This window comes from Ostrea edulis, chromosome 8 (assembly GCF_947568905.1).
Source record: "Ostrea edulis chromosome 8, xbOstEdul1.1, whole genome shotgun sequence".
Classification (NCBI taxonomy): Eukaryota; Metazoa; Mollusca; class Bivalvia; order Ostreida; family Ostreidae; genus Ostrea; species Ostrea edulis.
The window spans coordinates 71,402,811-71,410,068 of record NC_079171.1 but is presented as its reverse complement, the minus strand read 5'-3'; positions in this window follow the sequence as shown (position 1 = coordinate 71,410,068).

The window sequence follows — 7,258 nt, the reverse complement described above, 5'->3', positions numbered from 1 at the left end:
CCATAATCCTAACCCTAAACAATAATTCAGAGTATGGGAGGTATAAGTCAGGAATAAAACTAATATAACCTAAAAACCTTACAATTGTATTCCTAGGGCACATATCAACACAGATTCAGATATCTGTGTTTTTTCTTCGGTACGACGAGATGAAAATCATGCTGATGATATGTTGACTTTCTTTATAATGTCTATTTTCATTTCAATCACCTTTCTATGGATTTTTTTTTTTGCAAACGTTAAATGACAGTTGCCTCAGATGTTGCACAACCGTCATTCGTGTGTCATCAATTTGTAAATTTAGACGGAAATCTTTAAATTTTCCAACACTGTAAAGTAAATACTCATATCCCTGCATCATGGGTACAGTACTCATTGTGCGATTTGTCAACCTAAACAATGATGCTGTCGTTTAGTACAAATAAATCAGCATTTACTTTGTTCTGAAGAAATTCCGTCATTGCACGAAATTACCCCTCCATTGTCTTTGGACTCTCTAATTCGTGCGGTTATAAATTCTTGGAGAACTTTGAAATAGCAATATTCTTATTTTTTGTCCTCGACGGCCTTCTATCCAGCTCGCACCGGAGTTATTTAGCATTGGTTCTGTCCGCCTAGATTCACATACATCATGACATATATATTCAGATTAGATTGAGTTGACAAAAAAATCAATTATCACATTAACGGCTAGTAATTAACACTCTATTAGGGTGTTTTGTGCCGTTTAAGGGTGTAATTGTTGTCAGTACAGAGTATTTGGACTGTTTTTTTTTTCAATTTTCGAAGGGAGGTATGAGGGACAAGACGTGAATATGTTTTGTCGGCACAGCGACCTTGCCTTAGAAACCCAGTATAAATTGTCCCTGCACTTTTTCAAACAAGCACTTGGACAAAGACGCAGATAAACTGCGAGTAAATTGTTATATCGAAGCTACGCACTGTTACATATAGGGCTACTGTATATGCTTTCCATTCTTCTCTCAAATTCAATACACACTCGCACCAATTGACTTTCACCTTGTAACAACATATAAGTAGAACTTGTGATCGCAGTTTCTAGCAACTGGTAGTTTAAAAAAAAGAAATTTAAAGATAAAAGACAATTGAACTTTCAATTATAAATCATAAAATATGATATTTTCCAAATTTGAATTGAATTATAATGCTTTCATTTTTTTAAGGAACGCGTACGTAAGAACAACAGCACGCCGCGCTCCCACTTCTTAAGTAACAATGTGTAGATTTAAAAAAAAAAAACTAATAAAATGGAATGATTTAAAAGTAATGTGATTTTCACTATAAATTTGATCATTCTTATGTATTTGTTTATTTTTTTTTCGAAATGCACCTGTGACAATAGGCCTAGCTGTTAATGATAAGTAATCGTATCGTAATGTAGGCCTATCTAAGTTATCCAAAATAAAATTGATAATAATTGCACTTTTTATTTTAGAAAAGCAGCAACGCTAATTACAGTTGTTTAAAGAAATGACATTGTCAAATAATGTTTAGACAACGATTCCATGTAAACATTATTTAGTCGCAAATGCAGATTTCATACTCGCTTTCCTCGCTACATCCGGATCGCTATTTGTATGCACTGGTGGCTAAATGATATAATACTCGGGAAAGTTGTCAACATGGAAATAAATGTTACCCATGGTAAATAAATTAGTCCCCTAAAACCCGAGTTTTTGAAAATATCTAACACTACTTTTACAAAAAGTTGATAGACGAAGGTCGAATATGATGACACTGTACCACCTCACTACCTATCTAGATAACTAGTTCTACCACCTTACTACATATCTAGATAACTAGTTCTACCACCTCACTACCTATCTAGATAACTAGTTCTACCACCTCACTACCTATCTAGATAACTAGTTCTACCACCTCACTACCTATCTAGATAACTAGTTCTACCACCTCACTACCTATCTAGATAACTATTTCTACCACCTCACTACCTATCTAGATAACTGTACCACCTCACTACCTATCTAGATAACTGTACCACCTCACTACCTATCTAGATAACTGTACCACCTCACTGCCTATCTAGATAACTGTACCACCTCACTACCTATCTAGATAACTGTACCACCTCACTACCTATCTAGATAACTGTACCACCTCACTACCTGTCTAGATAACTGTACCACCTCACTACCTATCTAGATAACTGTACCACCTCACTACCTATCTAGATAACTGTACCACCTCACTACCTATCTAGATAACTTTTTTAATCGGGGCTTAGATTTAAGTCCATATTGTTGCTAATTATAGCAATACTTCAGGGTTAGGGTTACTAATGAATTATTACAATTAATTTCTATAAGCATAAGGAAGACAAAATGCATACAATTCTGTATACTTTGAACACACAAGATATATCCTTTAATGTGATGATGCTATAGATAATAACATTCTTTAAGATTGTCAATGTCAATGTGGTGATTATCGTTATCAGAATAAAGATACTGCATTAAATATAGAAACTTGATTGTTAATACATGTGCATATGTTATAAAAGATAATTTATTATGTTTTAGTAAATCAAAATATAAATGGTTGCATTTCATAAAGCGGTTAATTTTGTAAAGGGATATAGTATTTTCATTTCCGTTTCTTTTCAAAATTTCAAATAAAGTATACTTACAGGTTTTGCAAATTCAGGAGGTTGGAGAATGCTGTCTGTGGTATTTCTTTTATTTGATTGTTATATAGATACCTGAAAGAGAAACACATGTACGTAACTACTACCAGTACTGCCTCTGATGTAACTGAATTAATGCGTTCAATACTTGTAAAAATAGTTTCGAAATTGATTCATAAAGCTTTGTTCTCCCTAAAATGAGGTTAAAGCATGATTACATAGCTAGATACTTTAATGATAAACATCAGAATGAAATTGAAATGAGCACCATCGCATGTGTTCATAAGAATGAGTGTTTATCTGTTTATGTATACGTAAGATCTCACCATTTCAAACAATATCATACGATACACATACCTGTTCTACTTCATACTTGTTTTATTTCATTACATTTACATAAAAACACTAACACAATATCATATTGGGTCTAGACAAACGTAAAAAAAACTGCGGTGTGATTAAACTTTGTTTTTTAGAGTTATTTCCTTGTCTGTCTTTACTGGCATGATATCAATACGTATTCACGATTGTTTCATTGTGACTGCTAGCAAAGGCGACAAACACATCCACCTTATGAAAGGCGAAGATAACGAACAGTGATTAATCTCGTAACTCGTATAAGCAATGCAAAATAGAGAGTTAGGTAAAATGGATCCCTGGATATACCAGAGATGATCAAAGTGCTTAGTGGGATATGCATCCTCCTATATTCTTTAAAGTAAGATCACTGTGTGATTTTGGAATTTTCCGGTACGTTCTTTGTATGTCAAAGCCATGTAGCCAGGACGTATTTGCGGGGCAATTTTCATTTACTAAAAAGGTTATATGAATATCTTTGTAGTAAGCTAGCGCTTGATTATCGAACTGTTGTTTGATTTTAAAGATATATTGCAATGAGAGTAATATCACCAGACTCAAACTTAAACGTATTGCAGTAGCAGCTGCCCTTTTCTTGTTTTGAATGCAGCTTTACACTTTCTTCGCAAACTTTGAGAAAGCTACTGTATTGCAATTGGCCTAGTGTTATCATTCTGTCAGTAATGCCGTTATCGAAATATCATCTGAACAAGATTACATATATGGACATAGCTACTACTGATAAAGCTTACACAATCAATCGCAAAATAACCATCCTTTTGGGTAGCACGCCATGTTAAGGGCATATTTATGTATTAGACCATTCCTGAGGAATATTTCTCCTATAATTACCTAATACAAATATAGGTTCTTTGGTGCATATTACAATTAATTTATGAAATTAAGTTTGTCTGTTTGAGCATCATATTGGAAACACTGCCGTGTATACAATTGAACCATAGCTAGATTTATTCAATGGGAATTTGGACCCCAAAGAAAAATTCACATTAGATACTTCTGACATGTTATCTTTATTTTTAACGTATTTCACTTTTGTTTTCAAAGATTCACTCTCATATTGGAATACAATATATGTGATTTACCGTTATATTCGTGCATGCTGTGCAATCTTAAATCACAATATACTGAAGTGACACAAAATAACTACTAGCAGTTGCAAGTGAATTATAACTTGTCATATTTACTTATGTACTTATCTAATTTTTATGTATAGTTATCCATTACAGGGCCTCTTCTATCGGTTGATATATTTACCCCGTATGGTACCCCTTAACCTGTGTCTGGTATAAGTGAGTACTGGCTTTAGCCATATAGAGTTCTGTGAAAGGTGATGCTAACGAATATTGATCAATTGTATAAGCCCTATAAGGACTACTAAATAGATAATTGGGCAAACACGGACCCCTGGATACACCAAACTTGGACAAGGTGCTTAGGAGAAAGTTGCATTCCATGTCGACCGGTCACACCCGCCATGAAACGTCTATCTTGATCAGGTAATCGGAATTGTCCTTAGTCAAAATCAGTGTGTCAAGAACGGTCTAACAATCGTTATGAAACACGTCAGACAGCATTCGATACAATGCTTGGTTGTATATGCAAACTAAATCATCATAACGACCATAGAGCTTTTGAAATGGTGACTTTAAAGGATACTGTTGAAACACATGTACCATCAACTTGTTTGCCAGTAGCTCTCCTTGATTTATAAACTGAACAAGTGCAGAGCAAGCAATTGGGTATCGAATTGCTTGAGTGATATTAACACCATATGCAGATGAGAATGGAATATTGCTACATAAATCTGGGAAGTTGACCATGGAGAAGCTGCACTCATCCCGTTTTTCTACGAGTTAAAACATGGAGGGGGGAGGGGCTCTGAATTTCTAACATTTTAAACAAAGTGACTACATGTCCACCAAATGAAAAAAAAATATATAGTGACTAAGGTTTTTGGCGATACGAGAACATATGCATGATATGCTATTTCTATTAACCCTCTTTTGATATTGATATTGTTGATATTCTAGAAAACAAATACTGTCATACAAACAATACAACATTAAACAGTCCTTTTCATAGAAAATCACTGGATCAGAAATTCAAACACTGTATTTTCTTACGGATGCAATATAATACTGATAACGAGAATGTAGGGAATGTGACTAGTCCACACAGAAATAACGTTTATTTGATGGGACTCTTCCCAAAAGCCCAGAGATATAAACGCAGTCTTTAGCACCGTTCATATAAAAGAACAAGTATGTACGATGTCACAGTTGATTCACTTTTACCTTACGTCAACAGACAATTAGGTCCACATGGTATTTGCACATAACTTTGTTCTATTCAATGGGGAGTTTTGAATATGTTGGATAAAGAGGCAAAAGGTAGTCTATACTTGGATTTTTCAACACCAGGATTTAAACTGAACCCTATGATTAGGGATGCTGCCCAGCATATACCTTAAAAACATCCACATTCATTACGAATTGCCGGGATTATTCACATTCCTATAGGCACCATACCTCTAACATACAAGACAGACGTTGTTTCCTACACCTTTCAGACGCATAAAGATATATTGAATATGTCTCAGAAAAAAACCTCATGTTGTGGGTTATAGATATGCACCGAGACTTTGCCAATGTGTGTGCAAAAAGATATTCTTTATGCACATACGTGATTTTTTGAAAACCTTAGTCTTTAAAATTAGGGGCGGTTTCAACGTTACAATATAATACGGATATGACCTTCCTGCATATTATATATTTAAAAATGAAGAGTGGTCTTTTATCATAAAGGAATGATATATAATTATTTGGCAAACATATGACAAGAACATGTTCCATGTGTCACTTGACAAAGGCCGTAAATAACGACAACGTATTTTGACACCTTCTCCGCGATGAAAGTATGAACACATGTAACGTAGTACGTTCTGAGATACTTTTCCATTGTGACGTCAAATGGTGCAAAATGCACAGAGTCACATTTATATCAGCGCTGCTTTTTTTCTCTCTCTTGAGTAACCTTAGTAAGTTGCATCAGGTTTTACCATACATTCAAGCAATGTAAATGAACACATGGAATTAAAAGAAAATATCATTCACACCGTATCATCATAACAAAATGAAACATAATTAGCTAATACTATGTTACTGGTAGAAATATGAATTGGTCTGACCCCTCCCCTTTCCCATTCGTTATGTTCACATTTCATTTACCCTTCTAGTATGTAGCTCTGCTGCCCGTTTATATTTGTCCTTTCTTGAATATAAGCAATACTGCTACAACTATTTGTTGAACCGTTGTGCAATATAAAAAGTTGCCACATTGTGGAGTCTATAGAGGATACAAGCTCTGACAGGGCGGTGTAGTGATCAAGACAGTTGTAACCGGTTGACAGGTATTGGATGTTTACTCTTCCTAGGAACCTGATCCCACTCTGGTATATGCAGTGGTCCGTGTTTACCCAACTCTAAATGTTGTATTGTTTATATGAGTTTTAAGTTTGATCACTGTTCCTTATCTTCACCTTTCATTGATTGGTGTACCACATATTATTCTTCGAGATATCAACGATTTGTCATATTGTAAAACTTATACGATACTAATTGTGATGCACCAGTTGCGCATTTCGACAAATAATGTATCTTCTGTGATGCTCAACCGAAATGTTTTAATTCCGAAATAACAATATATATGTACAGTCAAATAATAATCAGCTTTAGTAGATAAATCAATATTCATATTGCCATATTAAATATTATCATGTTCCTTTAAGAAACTGTTTCGATTATTATTTTAAGAAATTAAACTTATAATTATTTTTGATGCATATATTAATTGAAAAAAGAATGGACGGAAAACTGCATCAATGTGCGTTTCAATATAAAATAGGAAGTTGAGCAAATACGAAACCCTGGGCACACGGAGCGTTGGATCAGGTGTAAGAGGAGTGAACACTCCCTATCGACCAGTACATGTAAATGTACCGACACATGTACATATCTACAATGCTTCATACATTACGTAATTCTGTAATAACTAAGTACACCAAGCATAATCGTCACAGATCATGGTGACTTTTTTACAAAACACACATTCTAATAATTAATGACGTTTCTTTGGCCTGTCTTCAAATTATAATTCCAAGATTACTATATTATTAAGTTCAAACAACTGGTAAAAGGTATGTATATTCGAATTATT